Raw genomic sequence first — 24,652 nt, 5'->3', positions numbered from 1 at the left:
ACCACAGAGGCCAGGCAGTGGTGGCACACACCTTTAATCCTAGCACGCTGGAGGCAGAGGCAGACAGATCTCTGTGAGTGCAAGGCCACCCTGGACTACATGGGATTAATCCAGTCTAATAGAGAAAAGGCCAGGCAGTGATGGCTCACACCTTTCATCCCATTACTTGGGAGTCACACACCTTTAATCTTAGCACTAGGAAGGTTGAGACAGGAAATGATATGGCTAGGCAGAGAAAGGAATATAAGGTGGGAGGAGACAGGAGTTCCGCCCCCTATTGGCTGAGGACTCAGGAGCATTCAGCCTGAGATTCGTGGAGACAAGGATCTTTCACTTTGGGCTGAGGAGCTGGCAAGATGAGAAGCAGCTGCGGCTTGTTTCCTCCGATCTCTCAGCATTTACCCTGATATCTGGCTCTGGGTTTTTATTTTAAGACCAATTAGGATTCATGAAGTAGCTCAGCTGATCATGGGTGAGGAGGCAGAAAGATTTTAAAAGCCAAAGGGAAACCAGGCGGTAGTGGTGCTCGCCTTTAATCCCAGCACTGGGGAGGCAGAAGCAGGAGGATCCCTGTGAGTTCGAGGCCAGCCTGGGCTACAGAGTGAGTTCCAGGAAAGGCGCAAAGCTACACAGAGAAACCCTGTCTCAAAAAACCAAAAAAAAAAAAAAAAAAAAAAAAAAAAAGCCAAAGGGAATAGATTAGTGAGACAGTATTTTCTAGATATGAGAGCACACACAAACTCACAATGTCCAGGACTCCATGCACAGAACTTACAGAAGATCAAGTCAACTGAAACCCCAGCCCGGAAGGGGAAAGGGTTCAGAAGTCCTACCCATATCTGAGTAGCCATTGTCAGCTGCTAGCTGCTGGATGGAGGAGTCTCTTTCTTCACTGCTGTGGACCCTGAGAGGCCACTCATGTTCCCATAGACAGTCCTACACATATGCACAGACAGACCATAAATGGACTCCTGGGGTATTAAACTAAAAAAAAAAAAAAAAAAAAAAAAACAAGAAAAAAAAACCAGAGAACATATATAGCTGGAGGGGAAATAGAGGGACAGGGAAGGATTGGAGGGGAGGGGATTGTAGCATGGATCTCAAAAGTTCTTATTAATAAAATCAAACCTGAGGCCAGTTATTGGGGTCAATGCTGGTAGATCAGAGAGACAGAACAAGCCACAGCTACCTCACCTCGCCGGATCCTCAGCTGGTCTTGTCTCCTCAGACTGGAGGCCTCTGAGTCCTCATCCAGAATGGGTCTCAGCTGAACTGCTGAAAGTTTAACCAGTCCAAATGCTTAACCAGCCAAATGCTGCTAGTTTCTGGTCCTCATGCTTTATATACCTTTCTGCTTTCTACCACCACTCCCTGAGATTAAAGGCTTGCTTTCTGGGATTAAAGGCGTGATGAGTCACCATGCCTGTCTGTATCCTTGAACACATGGATTTCTGCCTCTGGAATGCTAGGATTAAAGCCATGTGCCACCACTGCCTATCCTTTATGTTTAATATTGTGGCTGCTCTGTCTCTGACCCCAGATAAGTTTATTAGCATGCACAATATTTGGGGGAATACAATACCACAGGGGATGAAGGGGACTGGATCCAAACATATTATATGTATGTATGAATATTAAATGGAATGTTTAATAAAAATTTTACCTATCAAATAAAAAAAAGTTGAATATAACCTATGTCTAGATGATTACTTGAAATCATCTCGCCATGGACTTGCATAGATTAGGAATACAGTAGAAAGGTTGACAAGTCCCTGTGCCAACTAAAGGAGATATGGTCAGCTTAGTAGGAAGCATAGGGAACTGAAATCAGGGATTTCTGGGTCCTGAACCCGAACAGTGCTTGCTTACTTTGTGTTCATATGGATAGTCTCTCTGGGTCTCAGTTTCCCTCTTTGTTAAGCATTACTAGTAGCACAGGATTATTCAGTGTGCATCTCAAGTGATCTATACAAGCCATGCCAAGTTGTCAATGATTAGTGTGAGCCGGAACACTGGTCCAGACTGAGTCTGCACTGCACCCACACACTCTGAATCAGATTGAATGTCTGCCTCTTTGTTTACATTGCAGGCTCGACTCCCAGGCATTCTCAAACATTAATAAATTGGGTCTGTTATATTTGATAGGAAATAATAGCATTTGCCAAGTCTTCTACAAATAAACCAACATGCTAGAGGCTACAGTTCTACAAATAAAACCCACATTCCTCTAAAATGAAAGATGCTTTGAGAGACCACAGAGGAAGGAAAAGAGACCCTACAGTCTCCGACTTCCTTCTCCTAATCTACTCCTAATTAGAAGTCCCTTGTCCCTGCCCTTCTCTTAGACTTCCAAAGACCGAGAATAATATACCTAGAGAAAAAGGCCTTGAAACTGGCCATGTCTTGTGAACTTTCTTGGCATTTCCTTGGGGGGTGGGGGCCTTGGGAGTACAGAAAGTCAAATAGTTGAAAGTCATGAAGTCTCTTTGGTCTTTAATTGCTTCGGTTACAAAAGAAAGAACTGCAGATTGCTGAATTTTTCTCTCCGTCCTGTCATATTTTATCTAAAATCTTGGTGTTGAGTTAACCTACTTTATATACGCACCACCTCCACCCAGGTCATTACAACAGCTTCTACTCTTGCTCCTCTGAATTCCTATAGCTGGTGGAGAATCTTCCCAATGTGCACATCCTCCTCAAGTATTTATTTTTAATTCCAAAATAAATTGGTTGTTTTTCTCATGACAATCCAAAGTCTAGTATACCCCCCAGCATCATCTCCTGCCGCATGACCACAACTGCAACACTTAGGGCGAGCACGACCTAGAATGCCTGTCTTTCCATATGCTCCTCCCTTTGATGAGACTGTCCCTCACACAGAAGCAGCCCCACACCTCCTCACCAGTGCTCCCTTCAAAGTTTATCTCAAACAGCACCTCCTCCAAGAGGACCGACCCTGTGGCATAACTTAACCACAGTGTTTCTCATCAAGTATCATAACCACTGTTGGCTGAAGGGAGGCTGCCTTTCTGCTCTGGCAGAAGCCTTGGTACTCATGGCATCACGGGTACAGGTGAAGCCTGTGAAAGGGGCAGTTTTAACCATAACCTCTTTGGATCCCATGGGAAAGTGGGATCGCTTGGGTGCAAGGGAACGTAGCATGGGGCAGTTCACCTGAGGAGTGGCCCTCGGCAGCTTGTGTGTGTGTGTGTGTGTGTGTGTGTGTGTGTGTGTGTGTGTGTGTAGTTCAAAACGAGAGGAGCTTTTCTCAAAGTTCTGAGATTAGAAGTCCACTGGTGGCCAAAGCGCCATGAATACTCACCTCGTGCCCCGTGGTGCCTTCAGTGCCCCTTGTCCATCAGGAAGTTCAGGTTTGAGAAAGAGGAAGCTAATCTTTTACCAGGGAACCCTCGAAACAGCTCTTGGGAACATTCAACAGACAGTCCTATTTGCCACAACACATTTTCTATACATATCCCCCCAACCTAGCTCAGGAACTAGTACAGGAAAGGCAGTCCAAAAACAGTGCCAGGTGTCACTTACTTCCTGTTCCCCACTCCCGTGTTTGTTTTAAGGCGAGTTGGCCCAGGTGTCTCTCACACTGCTAGACTTAAGTGAACTCCACCCTCGGCCCTCTGAGTAGCTGGAACCACGGGTGTGCCGTTCCACCATGCCTTAATGCTGCTCATTGAATGCCTAGTGCATGCTGGTGTCTTAGCACGGTATATCATCTGTTCCCAAATGTCTGTGAGAGAGAAGAATTATTAACTGGGCCTGAAGAGATGGCTCAGTGGTTATAAGAGCATTTACTGCTATTCTAGAGGATCTGGGTTTGGTTCCTAGCACCCAAACGACTCACAACTGCCTGTAAGTCCAGTTTCAAGGGGTCTAATACCCTCTTCTGGTTTCCATGGACTCCTGCACACATGTGATGCACATACACACATAACTCACACACACAGAATAAACGGATATTTTAAATACATAATTTATTTTATTTGTGTTCATTGGTGTTTTGCTTGCATGTATGTCTGTGTGGGGGTGTCAGAAAGCCTGGAATTGGGGTTACAGATGGGTGTGAGCTGTGATGTGGGTGCTTGGAATTGAACCCAGGTCCCTTGAAGAACAGCCAGTGCTCTCAAAGGCTGAGCCACCTCTCCAGCCCCAAATAAACGAATACTTTTTGAAAAGAATTACTAACTGCATTTTATAGTGGGAAAACCAAAGCTAGAGATACTAAATGGCAGGCCTAAGATCATCTGCCAGTCAGTATGGGAGCTGGCATCTGAGCCCACATCCACGTCACTCCGAAACCAGTACTCCGGCCCCACACTGCGTAGCTGCTTAGTGTGCATGAAGGTCTCTCTGGCTCTCCACCCACTCTCTTCGTGTGTAATGGGCATCCCATCTTCATCTTCATCTTCGTCGCTCTCTGGTTACACTCTCCTAGGTAGGGAGGTACTCATCGCTTGTCCTGAAGCCCGCGCCTGAGTGTACTTGAGCCGACAGGTGCTCTACCAAGGTCTCCTGAATTCCCTGCAGTTTCCCAGCTGCCTCGACTCAGTATACTCAGTCTAGTCTGCTCTGACTTCCAGACCTAGTGAGTACCTGAAAAGCAGTAACCAAATGCCATGAGTAAACGCTCTAGGAGTAGGAACAACACAAGTCAGAGACAGGAACCAAAGCCTTAGCAAGACCCTTGGGGACAGAATGAACCAAGGTCAGTCAAGTCCTGTGCAGCAAAGAGCAGCCTTTTCGCTTGCAGTATGCCCTGGGAGTTGTTCAGGACGGGAGGACTCTGGCACCAGAGGCTGTTGTATTCCCCAAGGTCTTGTAAGCCCTAGCAATCTCACCCCCTCCCCCGTCAACAGTGGTTATTAAGCAGCCTAATTATTAAACAAGACAGGTAGAAGAGAAAGGTAGGAAATTGGAGGGTAGAGGCAAGCGTTTTAGAGAGCCAGAAAAATGACCGTGTGCGTGGAACACCTCACTTGGAGAACAAAGTGAATGTGCCTGACCCAGCCAGGTGCATTGTTAAGCCTGTGGGGGAGAGATAGGGAAACAGACCATTTTTCTCTCTCAGTCACACACACTGTGAGCTCAAAGCTGAACTGCCAAGACTCCGGAATAAATCCTCTGGATTTATTCTCCCAACAAGGCCAGAGAACCGTCAGAATCACAAGCGAGAATAATGTCTGTTCAAGGCAATGCTTAGGGTATTCTAAGCATAAAGACATTCTATTAGCAAATCGACCAGATGATAAGGTAAGAAGCCGTACTCTTCCTTTTTAATTCTAGGATGGAGTCCATCCAGTGTCTGGCCCAGAGAGGATGCTCAGGAAATGCTTACTAGAATCAAATGGGAATCAGGAGCTGAGTCTTGTGCAACTTCGTACCCCACCCAAGGCTAGCAGCGAGTGAATGAATGACTGTGGACGTTAATGAGTGAGAAATGAAGTTTAAATGAACCCTTGCCGGGGAACACGGGTTTCGGCAGCGGTGGTGTGGGCTCCCTAATTATTTAGGAAGTCTGTATTCTTTTCTTAACTTCATCTTGACTTTGTCCCCTAGAAGACAGAGCTTCTGACAAATAAATAAGGCTGCTGAAAAAGGAAAAAAGACAAAGGACCATTCTGCGGGCTTTCCTTGTCCTGAGCCTCCAGGCGGGTCCAGGCCCTTCCCCTCCCCCATCTCTGCTCAGGCCAGGCTGGGCTCCCAGCAGCTGGGATCCTTTGCCTCCAGCTGTCCCGCCCCGTCCCTTCCCTTCCACTCTCTACCCTCCTCTTTATTGTCTTCTCCAGGTCATTTTGGACTCCGTGGGCTCAGCTGCGACCCGCTTCTACAGACCTAGCAAATCTCAGTTCTGTGAGCTTGGGCACCTCTACATAGTAAGCGCATCTGGAGGGCGGAGGATGCATCTCAGAGGTAGAGCCAGCATGCATCCTGGGGAGCCAAGAAGAGATGTGGATGTTGAATGCGGGTGTTGTGTAGAAAGGCAAGAGCCTTGCTGCACAAGAGTCCTAGGTAGAAGGATGATGAGAACTATCAAGTTTCCTATCCCACTCACAAATAGACAGGAGCGAGTCACCGCAGGGGCTGCATCTGGAACTGAAGTATGTCTGGTGTATTGCACCAATGCATACAAGTCCGTTTCACAGCTGAGAAACTGAAACCCGGAGAGCGTAGGAGACTTCCTGCCCTCCCCCACGCCCCAGCTGGGTGCCTCACCTTGAGGCTGCTCTCCCCGGGTTATTTACTAACATCGGCTTCTGCTCTGGGCTTCTGTATGCTCTCAGGAGACAGAAAGTGTGTCTTTTATCTTTGTGACTCAGAAGGATAAAGCCTTCCATATACAGGACTGGTGAATGGATGACTTCCCTGAGGTCGCCCAGCTAAAACAGGCACAGCTGGTACGAGAACCAAGGCCGGGGTGTTTCCCATTCTCTGTTCCTGGTGCTCTTCCAGAAAGAAACTGGCCTGATAACCTATAAAATGTCAATCAATCATTTGGTAAGTTCCCAAATTACATGAAGAGTTGTGGGCCTTTTGTTTTTTAATGATAAATAAATAAATAAATAAATAAATAAATAAATGGAAGCTGGGTCGTGGTAGTGCATGCCTTTCAGGCAGATCTCTATGAGTTGGAGGCCAGCCTGGGCTACAGAGCGAGTTCCAGGAAAGGTGCCAGAGCTACAGAGAGAAACCCTGTCTCGAAAAACCAAAAAACAAAACAAAACAAAACAAAAAAAAAAAACCACAAAACAAAAAAACACCACCAACAACAAAAAGGCGGTGTGTGTGTGTGTGTGTGTGTGTGTATGTGTGTATGTGTGTATGTGTGTTGGGGATATAGCTCAATAGTAGAGTGTTTGCCTGGTTTTCTCCATTAAAGAAAAACAAAACAAAATCCCTCAAACTTTCCATTCTCCTATGTTGCTATTGTCAGGAATTCCAGGCAGTGATCCAGGGAAGAGCTGGGGTCACATTTATAATCCCTGGACCTGAAGCAGCCAAACACTCATCTCTTCAGAGGCAGGATCTGCCCTGGAGTGCAAACCAAACCAAACATTAGTCTCCAAGATGGCCTCCCTGCTGGGTGTGAACAAACACTGTGAAGTAATTTGGTGTGAAAAAGCACCACCCTTACCACTTGTCAATGAACAGGCTCCCTGTGAAAACAATCACAACTCAGTACTGTGCTCTTAGGCCTCTGTTCTCACTGTGTGATGTAGCTGTCCTAGAACTCAGACCTCTTCTCTTTCTGTCTCCTGGAGTTGCTGGACTTACAGGCACCTACCGCCATGCTAGCATTTGGTGGTGCTTGGGGTCAAGCCCAGGGCTCTCCAGACACATACTAAGACACTTGCTCTGCCGTGGATCTATGCCCCTACTCTTGTACCCACCCACCCCACTCGTCTGTCTGTCTGTCTCTCTCTCTCTTCTCCCTAGAGTTTCACATGGTAGCCTAGGTTGGCCTCTAATTTACTATGTAGCCCAGGCTGGCGCCCAACTCATGGCAACCTCCTACTCAGCCTCCCGGATGCTTTCCAGGTGCTGGGATTATAGGCATGCACCGCTATGGTTGGTAGTTTACTCTTTTAACTAGACCAATGTCCCCCAAACTCTGCAAGTCATAAAGGCATGACTTCAGAAGCTTCCAGAATGGCATAGATGTTTTGAGGGCATAAACCAACTCTCCGTCAATACAAAGAAACTACAAAGGTGACTTAAGTACTTCCTTCACTGGTTAGTATTTACTGCTCAGGCTCTTAAGTCCTGGGAGGGGTCTCGTCTCAAAGGTGACGGTTAGATCCGTGAGTGACATTTCTCAGCTCCTCTTGCAGGTGTCTGAGATGGAGCCTGCCACATGACTCACTGGATAAAAACTGTTAAATGGTCGATTAACACATGGGTTTTCTGTTTTCTTACCCACACCCCACCCCTAGTTCACGGGAACTGGGACTAGAGCAAGTGCTCTACCTCTGAATGACACCGAGCGCCTTTGTGTAACTTAAAAAAAAAAAAGAAAGAAAGAAAGAAAGAAAGAAAGAAAGAAAGAAAGAAAGAAAGAAAGAAAGAAAAGGAAACAGAAAAGAAAAAGAAAAACCTGTTGTTTGGGATTAAACTCGGGTTTACACATGCTAGGAAAATATGCTACCACTGAGTTACAGCAGCACCCACTTTTTAAATTTAAAAAGTACTCAGAAAGGAAAGAAAGAAGGTGGCCTTTGGGTTTGTTGTGAAAAAAAACAAAACCCAGAAATATATAAAATAGAAAATGAGGACCCACTTTCTCCTCCATCCTGCTCCCTTCAGAGGAAATTACCGTAGGGAAAAAAAAAAAACGAATTATCATAAAGGAAATTGTCATAATGCTGCACAGCCTTAGCCGGACATGGTGGCACACACCAGTAGTCACAATGGTTAAGACAGGAAGATGGAGAGTTCAAGGCCAGCATGAGCTACTTAGTGAGACTTCCTCAATAAAATAAAATGTAAAATAAAGAGAATAGAGGCACTGATAAACATTCATGTGTACCTTGCTTATCTTGTAAGAGGCCATTCTCTCCAAAGGCCTCTTTGTGTTTATTAGGGTGTGTGGCTGGCATGGCCAGTGTTCTGCCCAAAGCTCCTTGGAAACCTTATCATTTCTGCACACAGCAGCCTGACTTCTGGTGGCCGGTAGTTCCTTCTTCTTGGTTGCTTCTCTCCAGCCACCAAAGCTAATTTGACCTTAGCTGCTGGTGGAGGGGCTTGGGGATTGGTGTGCATTGGGGACAAAGCCTTACGTGACTCAAAGCAGTTCTGGCTCTCTGGATCTCAGCTGGGACAGTCTTGGTCTTCAGGCACGCACTCGGCACTCACTACTTTCACAGTTTCCCTGAAAGTTTACACTCCAGTTGCTCTCGTTTATGGAGCAACAGGCAATTGCTCCTGCCATTGGCTGCCTGCCCTTCCCTGTACCACTCCCCAGTTTATCCACTTAAAGCTGCTCAAACATGTACCTTGTACTGGTCACGTGGTCTGCTTCTGGGAAAAGAGAAGATGTGCTTTAGTTCGTTTCACTGTTTCTATTACTAAGGGCCATGTGGGGTTTTTGTAGGTGTTTTGTTTTGTGGTCCCAGCAAATCAATGCGCCTCCTCCCATATACTAAACATATATGGTTCTGCCACCAAGCTACATCTTCAGCCCAAGGGTTTCAGATAGAAATGAGACTACAATAAGGTATTTATACACATAGCTTAAGTAGTGGCACATAGTTATTTCTGAGTCATAACTGCTAGGTCAAAGGGAATTCATAACTGATATTTAGTGAGCTTTATTGATAATCACAGTGGCTGGGGAGATGGCTTATTGGATAAAGCACTTCTTACACAAGCATGAGGAGTGAGGTACAGATTCCTGAAACCCATGTAAAAATGCTGGGTAGGCATGGCAACCCTCCTGTAATTCCAGCACTTAGAACGCAGAAGGTAGAGACCAAGGGTCCCCAGAGCAAACTGCCTCACTAGACTAGCCATACTGGTGAGCTCTGGGTTCAACTGAGAGGTCCTGTCTCAAAGGGTAACATGGACGGGGTAAAGGAAGACTCCCAAAGTTAGCCTTGGACCTCCGTGTGCACATGCTCACACATGTACACAAGCATGCCCACACATGTGAACACAGGTACACAAACACACACACACCACACACATATGCATGACTTTTTAAAGAAATTCCCTTACCAACAATGTAGTGGATTGTATTTTAACCCTCTTCTGTCACCATTAGACATTACAGATAATTCTTAACTGATCAGTTAAACAAAAATCTATGTGCTCTATAGATCTGTATCACATTTTAACTTGCATGGCTTTAATAAATCAGGATGATAAACGTTGCCCTTCAGCTGGCTATGGGAAAGAGGACCCACAGAAAACTCATATTAAGGTCTAGCTATAATTGGTTGACAGTATAATCTTAGCAGCAGTAGGTGATTAGAGATCAATGGTAGATGCCTCCCTGTAGCTTTCTCTAGACACCAAGCCTGGAGGCAGGAGCATACTCTTGTCTATAAGGCCTGGGAAAGCTCAACTTTTATGTCTTAACCTTACTGTGATTTTGTTGCCTTTCAGTAAGATCTTTATACACAAACACCGAGTTTCTGTCTAAGAGGATGTTACCATCCTAGTATTCAAACCCAAGGCTTTATGCAGGCTGGGCAAGTGCTCTATCATTGAGCTCTTGCTTTTTTTTCTTCTTCTTCTTTTTTTCTTTTTGAGTCTCAGTATGTAGTTACCCAGTCTCCCCACTTTGGGAATTATAGGAATGTACCACCATGGTGGGCCTTTCTAGATTCCTGGAATGAATTAAATAAGGCCAAGTGTCACCAAACAATGACTGCTGTTCCATGTGAGCTTTGTGGAAAACCTACCTCCCTAGAGAACAGCCCTTGCCAATGACTTTTGTCTGCTTCTCTCTGAAGCTGGGAGGGACCTGAAATCATAGTGATAATGCACTTCCCTAAAATCACCTGTTCATGCACTCAATGAAACTTTGTATCACTTTCATAATTATCAAGTTCATATACTTTGTGCATTTTTCTATTGAACTATCTGTTTTTTGTGTTTGTTCATTGAAAAACATTTATATGTGGATATTAACCGCTTGTTATACATATTGTTTACAGCTTTTTTTTTTTTTTTTTTAATATTTTATTTATTATGTATACAGTGTTCTCTCTGCAGTCCAGAAGAGGGCACCAGATCTCATTGCAGATGGTTGTGAGCCACCATATGGTTGCTGGGAATTGAACTCAGGACCTCTGGAAGAGCAGCCAGTGCTCTTAACCCCTGAGCCATCTCTCTGGCCTGTTTACAGCTTTTTTTTTTTTATTCAGCCATATCCATAGTTATTTTTATTTATAATTTGGGATTATGTATCTTCCTTACAAAGGTTACTAATTCCTATATAAATCATAGAGAGATCATATTTTTATTACTTTAGAAAAAATTTTAGATTTTCCTTCTTTCCTTTCTTCTTTCCTTCCTTCCTTCCTTCCTTCCTCCCTTCCTTCCTTCCTTCTTTTTCTTCTTCCTTTCTTTTGATTTTTAGACATGACTTCATTATGTTGCCCAGGCTGGGCTTGAACTTTCAGGTTCAAATAATCTTCCTTCCTCCAACTCTCAAGTAGCTGGGACTACAGGCATGCCCACTCACTACATCTGGCTCTCAATTTAGATTTTTAACCCAAATTTTAACCCACAAAATTCAGTTGCAGATGATATCAAAAGAACAGTCCTGAGAAGTTTGTCCTTCTGCTGCTGCAAGAGAAAGATGTTTTTCCCAGGTGCACTTTCTGAATATGCCGCTTATGTTAGCATTTCATCAAATCCCACTGGTTTCCCTTAGCAAGGACAGCGTGTGTGTGTGTGTGTGTGTGTGTGTGTGTGTGTGTGTGTGTGTGTGTGTTGAAAGAAGGTAGTCAATATACCTGCTGTGTAGCCATTAAGCAACTATGGCCCTTGCCCTTGGTCTCTTATCTGTTAACTGAGGAAGCTGGACCAAATACTTCGTTATCTTCCTGCATTAGTCATGTGAAGGTCTAAAGTGTCTCCATCCTTCTGGCCAAAAGGGAGTACAGTTTCATGTGGGAGAAAACAGAATCTTGTGTCTGTAGCTGCTAAAGGACATTGAATTCTTTAGGTTTGAATGTGATACCAGGGGTAATGGGGATGGGCATCCCTTGCTCTCAGACTGAACACCTGGGCTATATTTAGCTATAGCTACACCTTCTGGAACAGGCTTCTTGCAATATGGAGCCAAGAGCAGGGCAGACTTTCTGTGAAATAATGAGCTTCTTTCCAAGAAAAGGGCATGGGGCTGCAGCAGCAGTATCTCACTTACAGAAAGTCCCTTTGCTTTCTTTTTTAATTAAAGAAGTGTTAGTTCCCATTAGTTGCACAGAATAATGGGTTCTAATGTGACACGGTCATATATATATATATATATATATATATATATATATATATATATACACTCTGGTCACCCATCCCCCAGTTCTTTATCTTGATCTCCCTTCCTCCATTCCTATCTTTTTCTCTGATAGACTTTGAATAATTTCATGTCTTTTTAATTTTTTGCTTTTTGAGACCAAATCTCATGTATAGTGATATTTTATTTGTACTGAAATGTGATTTGTATGTTAATAAATAAAGTTGGCCGGGGGTCAGTGCTATTAGCAAGCCATAGCGAAAGCTGGGCGGTGGTGGCACACGCCTTTCATCCCAGCACTTTGTAGGCAGAGCTAGGTAGATCTCTGTGTGTTCAAGGACACAGCCAGCATGGAGACACACGCCTTTAATCTCAATACCAACCACAGAAGACCTGGAGGTCTGTACAGACAGGCAGTGACTAGGAGGTCATGTGGTTGGGTTTACAACCAATGAGAAGGCAGAACAGAAACTCTATAAAAAAAAAAAAAAGACAGACACAGGAAGTAGGTCTCTTTCATAGAGGTAGGACCACTGCAGGAGGAAGTGTAAGGTTTTTAGCTCTTAGCTATTGCTCTGACCTCTTGGCTTTCATCTCTGTATTGACTCTGTGTTTCTTACTTAATAAGACAGTTGGTTACATCTACACTCATGTACCCCACATTGGCCCTGGAGGTGGTATGTTGCCCAGGCTGGGTCCTGATCCTTTTGTTTCTGCCTCCGGCATACAGGGATTACAGGCGAGGACCACCATACCCAACTTAATGTCATCTGTTACTTTTACGTTTTGTTTCATTTGCATACATGTATCTGTGTGTGTGTGTGTGTGTGTGTGTGTGTGTGTGTGTGTGTGTGTGGTGTGTGTGTGTGTGTGTGTGTGTGTGTCATATGTACAGGTGCCCTCAGAGGCTAGAAGAGGGCATTGGATCCAAACTCCTGAACTAGAGTTACATATTGTTGTGAGCCATCTAACATGGGCGCCAAGAACCAAATCCAGGGCCTCTGGGAGAGAAGCAATCTTTCTCTGTCCCACCAGTTCCCAAGTAATGACACAGAGACTTCTTATTAACTCTGAAAGCTCAGCCTATTTCTTAGGCTTGTTCCTAACTAGCTCTTATAACAACCCATTTATATTCATCTACTTCCTTTCACATGGCATTACCTCTCTTCCATCTTGTACCTCCTGTTTTCTCTCCGCATCTCCTGGCATCTCTGCCCTTCTTCTTCCCAGAGTCCTCTCTGTTCCCGGAAGTCCCGCCTAACCTCTTTCTAGCTATTGGCCGTTCAGCTTTTTATTATACCAATCACAGCAATACATTTTCACACAGTATACAAATACCCTACAACAAGTGCTCTTAACTGCTTTACTTTTATTTACTTTTAATTTTTTATGGAGTCCATGTATGAACAAAAACATGTAATGTCTTTCTAAATATGGCTTATTTCACTTAACGTGATTTTCTCCATCTCCATCCACATCCCCTACAAATGATGCAATTTAAATCTTCTTTGTGGCTAAGTGATGCTATCTCATGAATATATGTGTTTTCTTTATCTGTTCTTTCATTGATGGACAGGAAATCCCTTTCCTTGTTTGCTTTCCAATATAATTTATTTTCTACTGTATTGTCATGTTCACAGTTTCGATGCATAGCAAACTGGCCTCGAACTCACCATTGTTTTTTAGCCCTCTTGGTTTCTGGGGTTGTGGGTGTGGTTGACTGCAGTTCCACCCTACAGATTCTGCTCTTTAGCTCTGCAAGCCTGTAGCAGCTCGGTCAACCGAGCTGACTGCTATCTACCCACCTGCAGTGACTCCTTGTATCTGTAGCTAACTCTGCTTTCAGTAACATGTCTTTGAACTCTGCAGCTTTTTTTTAAAAAGCCCTCTTTTGTAGATACTCTGTAATATATATTACATACTTCATGAAGAATAGTGCATGATCTGAGAGTTATTATTGTAATTATAATATAGTAATTAAGATTGGAATCGAACCCCGTGACTGCCGATGGCCAGCTATCAAGGGAAATTGGGACAACTTAGTAAGTTGTCCCAACAACACCACACAGTAGAAACTGATTGTTATTTGATAAATTCTGACATAGTGGAAAGGCACAAACATGTCTATCTATGTTTCTCCGCAATAAACAAATCATATCCACTCTATGGTTTGTTCATTAATATTTGGAGACTTATAAAAGGCATGTGCTCTTCAGAGATGAACAGAATCTGAAAGACTGTCAACAGAACTCTAGGTGACAAAGATCCATAGTGACACCACCATAACTCCATCACTCCCCATTAACACCAGGGTGCTTGTCTATGAGCATGAATGTCGTGGCCGAGGTGTTCTCTCCTGGGGAACCCCAGCAGCATAACAGGCTAGGCTCCGTGAGTAATCCTCCCAACTCTGGTTGGGAGCTGCCGGTACCCAGGTTTCCTATGACACCTCTGTCACATCTTTCATCCACACGGAGCTGTGCCAGGGCACAGCCAACTCCCTGAGTAGCAGCCTGCCACAGGCCTCATTTCTCAACAGATCCTTTCTGCACCTAAGGAAATAGCAAAGATCGCATAGACCCACCCACTCACTCCATCACTAAAGCACCTTTGCCTTCCAGCTACTCAACCCCTAAATTTGCATTGTTAATTACATGGGTTTTTCCAGAACTAAATAATTGCTGCTCTAAAACTTGCCCCTCTAAAAAGCCCAAGACTCACTTCTGGACTCTTTTTTTTTTAAAACCTGGGTTAATATAGCTAACAGTGATTTTTTTTTTTTTTTTTTTTTTTTTTTTTTTTTTTGGGTTCTCTTCAGAAAGGTTTCTTCAGGTCAAAACTCCATCCTGGCCCAAGCTTGCTGTGTGCCCCTTGTCTAAAGCTTGTAGTCCAGCCCAGCAATGAGTGATTGTAATTGGCATTTTATTTTGGTCACCAACCAGCTTCCAAATAAAGACACAGAGACGACAACTTCTTCTTCTTCTCCTCCTCCTCCTCCTCCTCCTTCTCCTCCTACTCCTTCTCCTCTCCTTCTCCTCCTCCTCATTTTTCTTATTCTTATTTCTTTTCTTCTTCTTCTGACTATTGTTGCTATTATTACTAATGTTTGACCTTAGCTTAGGCTTGTCCCACTAGCTCTTTTAATTTAACCTATTCTTATTCATCTATGTTTTTTCCTCGGGGCTTTTTACCTTTCTTTCATTCCATATGCCCTATTCTGCTGCTTCCTCCGTGTCTGGCTGGTTAGCCCCTCTAGTCTCCCTGGTGTCTCTTTTTCTTTCTTCCCCCAGCCTAAATTCCTCCTCCTACTTATTCTCCCTGCCCAGAAGTCCCACCTATATCTCCTCCCTCGCTATTGGCTGGTCAGCTTTTCATTAGACCAATCAGGTGCCTTGGGCAGGCAAGGTAAAACAGCAACACATCTTTCCATAATTAAACAAATGCAACACAACTTTACATAGTTAAAGAAACACTTTTCAACATAAAACAAATGCAACACATCTTTGCATAAAGAAACAAATATTCTGAAACAAGTGATGACTCTTACAGACCCCCTTTCTTCTAGCAGCAGGTAGTTGGTGGCCACCCTCTCCCTTGGGGCTTCAGTGCCCTAGGGTTGGTGTTTCATAAATCCCAGAGCAGGAACTGAGAATTTAAGAGCTCCATCTGGCTGGGGAGCTGGCCAGGAACACAGCCAGAGGACAAAAACAATAACACTTCTCTGCTTCCGGCTTGTTCTTTCTGAAGTGTTTAGGGCCTAGCCACCTCAGTCAGAAGGTGAGAAAGTGCAGAATGGTCCCATTGCCTACGCATATGTGGTCCCCACCAGCTTCCTTCTGGGAAAAGCTGAGGAAGGTGTGAGGACCTGAGAAGAAGGAAGCTTTGCAGGAGCATTTGTGTGAGGAAGGGGAGAAATTAGACAGGGCAGATTCCTTCTCAGCCCTGGACGGTCCTGAATGCGCTCAGTTTACCATCTTGGTGGATAGTGGAACTGGTGCCAGGGCAGGAAGCAAAGCGGATCTGCCTTTTTATGGGCCAACAGCCTGTGGACTTCCGGGACTCTGCCTCAAGCCACTTAGCACTGGCCCTTTCCTACTTGGACAAGAATGAGATTCACTATCAGGTGGTTTTGTTAGCTAATGTGACAAGGAAGGAGGTTAAGGAGCATTACTTGTTGGGGGGGGGGGTGGCAAGGAGAGGAGGGGAGAATCCCTTGATTCATTCTGGACTCATACCAAGTCTTGAGTCTTCTAATAAATAGTCCCCCCCCCCCCTTTGAAACAACACAGTCATTTTTCCGAGAGCTGCTATTTACTGCCTTGTGGGAAGCCATAGGGCTTCGGCTGCCTGACCTGGGTTCTAAGCAGAGAAGCCAAATTTAACCTGTATTCAAACAAAGGATTCCAACTATAGCTGCTGGGTTTGTTTCACTCTCTGCAGCTGGCCGAGCAGGAGAAGGAGTGGGAACATTCTGCTGCTTTTTTTTTCTTCCACCTTTCCTTTACAAGCAGGAAGTGACCCTGCCCAGTTCTAGTGTGTGTCCAGAACTGCCCCCAGAAGCCAGTTAACTTCTTCTGTTTCCAGCCTTTCATTCCATTAAGACCCCACCAAAGATGTTCCATGTATGCACCCCCTTGCATAAAGGGCATGAAGATGAATTACCTGGAGGCTGTTTGCAGCCGCAAGTCCCTTTCCATGTGCCTTGGAAGTCCCTAGACTCATTGCTCACCCCAGGAGCAGGACAGTTGGGGGAAGCACCCCCCACCTCCCCCAGCTCTAAAGAGAGCAGACATTCTACAGTCACCATCGCCCAGTCCACCAGTCCCCACCACCGACATTCCCTGGGATTTTGTCAACTGAGCCTGTGGGCCCTCTTGGCTGTGTGACCATGGGTAAGTTAAACACTCTTGAGTCTCAAACAGGGGATTCGAATGATGTAATCAAGATGTTATTAACTTGGAAGGTTTGCAGACATTAAACCAAGTGTGTTCTGTAACTAATGCCGAGTCAAGTTTAAAAGTCGATTTGGTGGAGAAACAGGGACAGGTAAAGGGAATGGCCTAGTGATCAAAGAGCATTTGCTCCTCTTCTAGAGGACCGGGGTTCATGGGGACACGTGGGAAGTGAAGTCAAGAGACTCAGAAGTTCAAGGTCATCCTTGACCATGTATCAACTTTGAGGTTCATCTAGGACACATGAGATCCTGTCTCAAACAAACAAACAAACAAAACAAAACAATCTTGCTTAATTTCTCAGACTGTTAGGCCAGATTGGAACTGTTCAAACTTTTTCCCGGTAAGCCCGGAACACAGGCCTCTACAAAAGCCCTGACAGCTTGTAAAGGAATCTTAATGAGAGCAAAGGCAGAGCTCTGCAAGTGATTCCAAGGAGTTAAATACATCTTCAAAGACATCTTCAAACCCTCACGGAAATTCGGTGCTAGATACACAGTAGGTCGTCAGGAAGTGGGTCTGTGGGATGGTTCTAGCTATAAGGCTTTACAAAAGAGGGGAAAATTCACACCTGCTCTGCAGTGACCTGAGCTGACTTCCCCCACATCACCTACTCTGTGGCTACCCAGGAAATAACAGTGAAGAAAACCACCACTGTTTCAGTCTGGATGGTTTCCGTGCCTGGCCTCTCTCATCTCAGGACCTTCTGTCCTCTTTAGCCAGGCCACTCTGGGGATGACAGGTCAGGTCTGTCCACGAAAGGTTAACTCGGGGGCTGTCATCCAGGTGACTGCTTAACCGTAGCCCAGACTCCTATTTACTGGCATGTATTTCTCTGCTTAGACAATCGTGTCTGAGTGTTTTAACGCCTGGCTGGTCCTGCCGGAGTTGGCTTGACCATATTTTGAAAAGTGTCTTCAGTGTTTGTGGTGGTAATTGGCGCAGCACCATGGGCTGGTGATACAGCGGTGTGATGAGCTGGGGCAATTTGAACTGGGCAGCACATATATATCTTGCATGGCTTTTTGCTGCTTCTGTTGTTGAAAGTCTAAGGAGGACATAGGGTCCAAGGCCTTGGAGGCTAGGTATGTGTGATATGTGGAAGCTGGCTGTCTTCCATAGATGGCCTTCTAGAATGAACCAGGTATTTCCCCAAGAGCTCAGTGTCTGGACTTTCCTTCCGATTCCGTATCTACCTGAGGTAAGACCTGCCAGGAGGGTGGGTGTCAACAGAGCCCACTCTGATGAGACCTGGGACAAATGAGTCCTACAAAGAACATGCCACACCTAGGGACTCAGCCACCATCACTGTTTTGGCGAAGATCCCAAGGGACAGAGGAGTGGGAGAGCTTTATGGTGATTTTTGGAAAGAAGGGCTTCGACTATGCTCTGTTGGGTGATGATTACACAGGAAGCTGGAAGCAAGCTAACCAGAAGCTGAGCGCCTGGGACGGGATTGGTGTGGAGAACATATTTGGGTCTATCTGGCTGGTACCGGGAAGCATGGTTTAAGGAAGCTGGCAATTATTGACCAAATCCTGACAGTTTGGGAGCTGAGTGTTGGCAGAGGATGTGGTCACAGTTAGTGTTCATATGAACTCTATGCAGTTAGTCTCTCAGGAGAAAGAACATTTGCTAATCCTGGTCAACCTGACTTCATTTTGAGGTGGATGACTACCAGTAAATGTGTGTGTGTGCTCAGTAAAATGTGTGTGTATGCGTGCGTGAAAATATTTACTGTAGGTAAGCCACAGGAGCCCATGCCTGCAATCCCAGCACTGGGGAAGTGGAAGAAGGTGGTCATCTTTGGCTACATAGTGAGTTGGAGGCTAGCCTGAGCTACATGAGACCATGGGTTTTGTTTGTTTGTTTGCTTTTTAAATAGAAACCCCTCCCCCTCAAAACTTGGTCATAGTAAAAGTTATAAATTGCACAAAACACAAACAAAAAGCAAGGTTGGGAATGGCCAGAATGCCCGATTTTATAAAATTGAGAAAATTTAATTGTGCCCATTTTGTGCAAAAAGCGTAAAAGGAAAGGGTTCCAATGACATTGGAAAAGAGACAGGCTTGGTCCAGGGTTACTCTATCACACAGGGAGAGCCCAGGCCAGTTTTTAGGTAAGATGTCCCCAGACAGCCCTATTTCAGAACTCGGCCTGGCTATGAGCTTCAGCTTCTGCAGGATTAGCCAAGCCCCAAAATATGGGCTCATCACCCACCCACCCCCTCCCCGGTTGCCTTTGCCCTGAATCCTCTTGCAGCTGTAACTGCCACTGTGATAAAAAAAAAAATGTGTGGATCACCCCCACCCCACCGGAGGCCGTCACCCACCCCAGCTACCCCAAGACAGAGACAGGAAATCCAGACAGGCCAGGATCCAAAACGGCTGTTCCTCCCCAGGGACTGAACATGCAGGGCCGTGTTTGAAAACAGAGCCCCGACCACGTCTTCCTGACACGTCAATCCAGTTGTAGAGCTCTGCCCTTCGTTTGACAAAAGCTCACTCACCCGAGTGAGTGTGGCGCATGAACTGAACCACACTCAGCCACACATACTTACAGATGGGCAATCTCCCTCTCCTCTCTCGGCAGTTCCCCCGGTTCTGACCCCATTCTTTCTCCACACTTAGAGACCCCCTCATCTTTCTTTTCTCCTCTACCTCCATCTCTGGATGGGGTTGGGCGGAAAGGTCCCCCATGTCACATTTCAATTAGGTAAGGCACCCTGTTAACCTATAAAATGATATCTTCTTAAAACTTTAAGATTAGGCCGGGCAGTGGTGTCTCACACCTTTCCCAGCACTCAGGAGGCAGAGGCACGCAGATCTCTAAGTTCGAGGCCAGCCTGGGCTACAGAGCGAGGTCTAGGACAGCCAGGGCTACACAGAGAAACCCTGCCTCCACCTCTCCCCCCAGAACCCTTTAAGACTATGTATTATATACATATATAAGAGTAGGGGTGCAGGCTGGTGGTGGAGCACGTGCCTAGCTCTTGCCTGGCACGAGGCAATGGCTGTATCCCCAGACCTTAAGAACAAGTTCCCCGTGGGTTTTAAAAGAGCCCCAGGATACGCTTGCTTTGACAAACATTTTTCCCTCCTTGTCCATTGGTGGGGTAAGGAGAAAGTGTGGCTTGGCAGGTTTTCCCCAGAACACAGAGTTGTTTGAACACTAGAGGCAGGGCGCACAGAACTTGCAGCGCGTGTTGTTTTTATTACACGGCCTCGCCAAGGGCCCCCGCCAGCTCTTCTGGTTTTCAGGCTTTATCGGTATTTTGCATGATAGACACAAGCTCTGCAAATAACTCCTTGCTTTAATGGTTTCAGCGGAACTCTTCTCCCATCTGGTCTGAAGGCTGGAAATTCCCACCTCTGCTGTTCGATTCATCCTCCGATTCGGCCACGATTTCCTAACACTGACCAGAGGAGACCTTGACTTTGCCATCTCTGCATCATCGTCCGTCGATCGGATCTGGAAGACCCAAGAATGTTTAATGCCTTTGGGTTTGACTATCTCAATTCTCTCTCTTAAATATGACAAGGCTCTGGTCTAGATGCAAAGCATCCTTAGCTGAGCCTTGCTCGGCCGTGTCTGGTGCCGTATAGAGGGTCAGTGGGGAGGCCTGTCGGGACACTGAATAGGAAGGACTCTGGACCCACAGGAAGGACTCACGGAGGTAAAGGAAACCAGCAGGTGCAATTTGCTGCTGCTGAAAATGCCCTTGACTCCTGAGGGAAGGAGTGATTTTCAGAAACACCTGGGATAGACCTCTCTGGCTCCCATCCAGCAGCCTGTGGGGGCAAGTAAATCCTAATCACCTGGGGGAGCCCATGGACTTGAGTGGTGCAGTGTTGGAGCAGACGCTGCTACGCGGCACTCCCAAGTTATATGGATGGCGATGTTCTGTTTGCGGAGCCATGTGGGGCACGTGACCTGCTGGCACTCTACGGGCAGCTGAAGTCTCTCCATAAGAGAGAAGTGACCGAACAGAGAGACACTGGGTGACTTTGATGGGCCATGGTGGGTGCCTCTGGCCAACACCTAATGTTTCATGGACTGGCTGTAGCAGTGGCCCGGATGCTGTCGACTGGGCATTGATGCCATTGGGTTTGAATAGGAGGCGAGGCCATCAGTCAGCTGGAGACATTCGCACCCTACACGGTGGGTGCTGCAAAATGGCCTTCAAAATCTCATCTTCAGACAACGAGAGAGAGAGAGAGAGAGAGAGAGAGAGAGAGAGAGAGAGAGAGAGAGATCATTGGAAATCTATGAGATTTGTAACGTTTACAGCCAGGAAGCCTTTGGTGACTTGCAAAGGCTTCTAAGGGGAACTTGGGACAGACTCTGTGCAGGGATTTATCAGTAGGGGCTAAAGCCATGGCTGCACTGGACCAGGTGGTTCCTGTGGCTTGATATGGAATGTCCCCACAAGTTCAAGTCCTCGAGTGGTACTGGTAGTGCTATTTAGGAAGAGGCTGGAAATTTTAGGGGGTGTGGCCTAGGTGGAGGGAGGAAGTGGGCTGCTGGGGGCCTGCCCTTGGGGCTAGATCTTGCTTAAGTATCTTGTTAAACCAACAGGGAGAAAAAAAAAGTCCTAAACGTAGTTGACTTCGGTTACATTTATCTTGTGATAACCCCAGACGGCAACAATGGGCTCGTTTTACCAATAAGGAAGAAGGTGGTCAGAGAAGAAGAGCACTTCTTAAGTGGTCGCACAGCCTATGAGGTTCTAGCCTGGGTCTCTTTAAGCTGGTATTCTATCACTATACTGTAACGCTTTATTTAGTCAGCAAATTTACTCGACAGACATGTTGAGTAATGGCACATCTACTACATTCCAGAATATTCTAGTAGATTCTGGGTATTCACTATGTAGCAAAAAACAAACAAAAATCTCTGTTCATATTAGGTTTCAAGAGTGGATGCTACTGGAAATGTGGCCCTGACATTGCTTCTGCGCTAGTCTGACCTTGGCCACGGAGGTTACATAAGGAAACTTGAATAATTCTGAGGGCTTGAGACATCTTGGATTCCAAGTACATCCACTGCTCAGCCACGCTCTGTGCCAGCTGCCAGTGCCTCCCCCACTACTTGTCAGTACATAATCTGCCCCATTACACTGATTTAGGAGAAAAACGCAGTTCGTTTAACTTTTGTTCCTAAAGAATGAGAAGAACTTCTGTTGGGAGCAGTTAAGGACAGAGAACCAGAATGCCTCAACCAAGGGCAGACATGGAGGACACAATGGTGCCGACGGTTGCCGATGCCCGTGCAAGATGCGTCCCGTTTAGACATGGCATCTCACCAGCCAGCGTCGTATTCACAATCCAATTCTCAGCCACGTCCTCTGAACAGATGGGATACCAAGATAGGCGGGTCAAAAGTGTTGGGAATGGATTTATACAACGGACGTCTGAAGGATAAAAACGGGCAAGGCGGCCTGATGAAAGTCCAACACCATTTCCAGAAGCTGTGTGCGGCTGTGTGGAGGAGGCACAGGGGACCCAGGATCGGGACAGGACTCCCATGCTTATGATGTGTGTGACCAAGGGTATATGGCAGAGTGTTTAGAATCGAACCCTAGAGGACAAGTGCCTCTCACTGGCTGTGGGAACTTGAGTGATTTCATTTTTCTTTGCCTCGCTTTTCTTATAGAAAATGAAGATAAAGATCAACAAAATATGTGTTAGCTTGTCATCACAGGAAGACTGAATAAGAAGCCATGATTGATATATTTCCTAGTGTTTATCATACTTTATTTCAATTTCCCTCTTTTAGGGCAGAAAGAATGCAAACATATTCCATATGCCTTTCACTGTGAGTTGGGTTTGGCCAGTTGGGTCTTCATGGAAGTGATACAAGCCACTCAAATCCCTGGCTGATAGATTTCCTACAGTTTTCTTTTCCTTCTCTAGCAACCCTGAAAGCCAATGATGAGTCAGCAACAATCAGCCTGGGGCCCTAAGAGATTATATGGGGGGGGGGGGAGGCCGCCACTCCCACCCTATAAATATAATACTTATATAAACACTATGGAATTAAATTCTCAGCAACATATCAAAACCCTTTCTCTCAGATTTTTGTTGTTGTTATTGTTTGTTTGTTTGGTTTTTGTTTTGTTTTGTTTTGTTTTTTTGGTTTTTCGAGACAGGGTTTCTCTGTGTAGCTTTGCGCCTTTCCTGGAACTCACTTGGTAGCCCAGGCTGGCCTCGAACTTACAGAGATCTGCCTGCCTCTGCCTCCCGAGTGCTGGGATTAAAGGTGTGCGCCACCACCGCCCGGCTGTTTTTTGTTTTTTTTTTTAAAATAAGTTTTCATAACCCAGACTGGCCTGGAACTTGCCATGTAGCCCAGGTTAGCCTCTAACTTAGATTCTTCCTATCTATTCAGGCTGGGATTACAGGCATATACCACCATACCCAGTTTAGGTTTGATCCATTTCTGTTCCCTTCTTCCTAGAAGGTCAGTGTGTAAGGTTCCTTATAGGAGCACTTCCCCTTGCCTTCTGCCCCCGGAAGAACTGGGCATTCTCCCCGCCCTCATTAAGAAGGTGGCTCTGAGTCTTGTAGGCTACAGGGCTGAGAAATTGACACAATACTGGTTTCTGCTTCCCTTCAAATAACTTTGCAGACATACTCAGGTTCTTATCATCCCTTGATGTATATCTTGCTTCTTCAAGTAAGGCTTAAAGTTCCCCGAGGGCAATAACCCCGTTTTCTGCAAGTCAAACATTGAGTTTCTTTAAACAAGACCTTGTGATAAGGCCTATGTTTAGATATTTTGAAATTTGCATGCTAATTCCCAATTTGTTGGCTAACGTGTTCTTTATATAATCAAGGATCCAAAGGCTATAACGATCAAGGGCTCACTCCATTGTCAAGTTAAAAAGAGGCTTAAAAATTCTCCTCTGGGGCACGCTCTCTTGGTTTTTGATGTACCTAGTAACAACTTCCCGTGGTTTAGACCTGAGCACCACTCAGTGTCCAGTGTAAGAGCTGCAGCAAGCAGGTGCTGCGACCCTTAGCCTGTGTTGTTTGCAAGGGCGAGGCAGCTTCCTGTGTCCCCAGCCACAGCACCTGCCTACGGAGTGGTTGAAGTTCTTAGTCCCACCTTGGCACACACAGGAAATGGCTCCTGAGAATGAGCCCTTTGTGAGGAGCACCATTTGGGGCACCAGACTCCACAATGTAAGAATCCAGGATTTTTCTAACTGGCCTGGGCTAGGGCCTCACCCCCTCCCATCCCTCCACCGCCACCTCCCCCACCCACCCACCCCCCAGAACCAAACCAGCTGTCAGAGCTGACAGGAAGCTATCCAGTACTTCCTGGAAGGTGTGGAGGCAGGGGGCTGAGAGGTAATGGGGACTCTGAAGAACAGAACAAGACTGGTCTTGGGGAACAATGAGATGGTTCAGTGGGTAAAGGCACTTGCTGCCAAACTTGATGACCCGAGTTCAATCCTGCGACATGGAAGAAGGTGAGAATGGACTCCCTCTCCCTCCTTCATTTCCTTACCTCCATGCATGCCCTGGCGCTCGCTCGCGCTCTCTCTCTCTCTCTCTCTCTCTCTCTCTCACTCTCTCTCTCTCTCTCTCTCTCTCTCTCTCTCTCTCTCTCTCTCTCTCTCTCTCCTCTCTCCTCTCTCTCTCTCTCTCTCTCTCTCTCTCTCTCTCTCTCTCTCTCTCTCTCACACACACACACACACACACACACACACACACACACA

General features: G+C 45.8%; 1 long non-coding RNA gene across 1 annotated transcript; it reads left to right on the top strand.

Annotated features, from left to right (window-relative positions):
- Positions 1-14,179: 14,179 nt before the first annotated feature.
- Positions 14,180-22,989, top strand: LOC121822394 (uncharacterized). The gene is made up of 4 exons (XR_013044389.1): positions 14,180-14,365; positions 14,793-16,866; positions 20,253-21,087; positions 21,836-22,989. It is a non-coding gene; the product is annotated as an uncharacterized LOC121822394 (long non-coding RNA).
- The last annotated feature ends 1,663 nt before the right edge of the window (positions 22,990-24,652 follow it).

Source organism: Peromyscus maniculatus, chromosome 14 (genome assembly GCF_049852395.1).
Source record: "Peromyscus maniculatus bairdii isolate BWxNUB_F1_BW_parent chromosome 14, HU_Pman_BW_mat_3.1, whole genome shotgun sequence".
Lineage (NCBI taxonomy): Eukaryota > Metazoa > Chordata > Mammalia > Rodentia > Cricetidae > Peromyscus > Peromyscus maniculatus.
The sequence above is the reverse complement of the archived record's forward strand: the minus strand, read 5'-3'. Positions and strand labels throughout refer to the sequence as shown.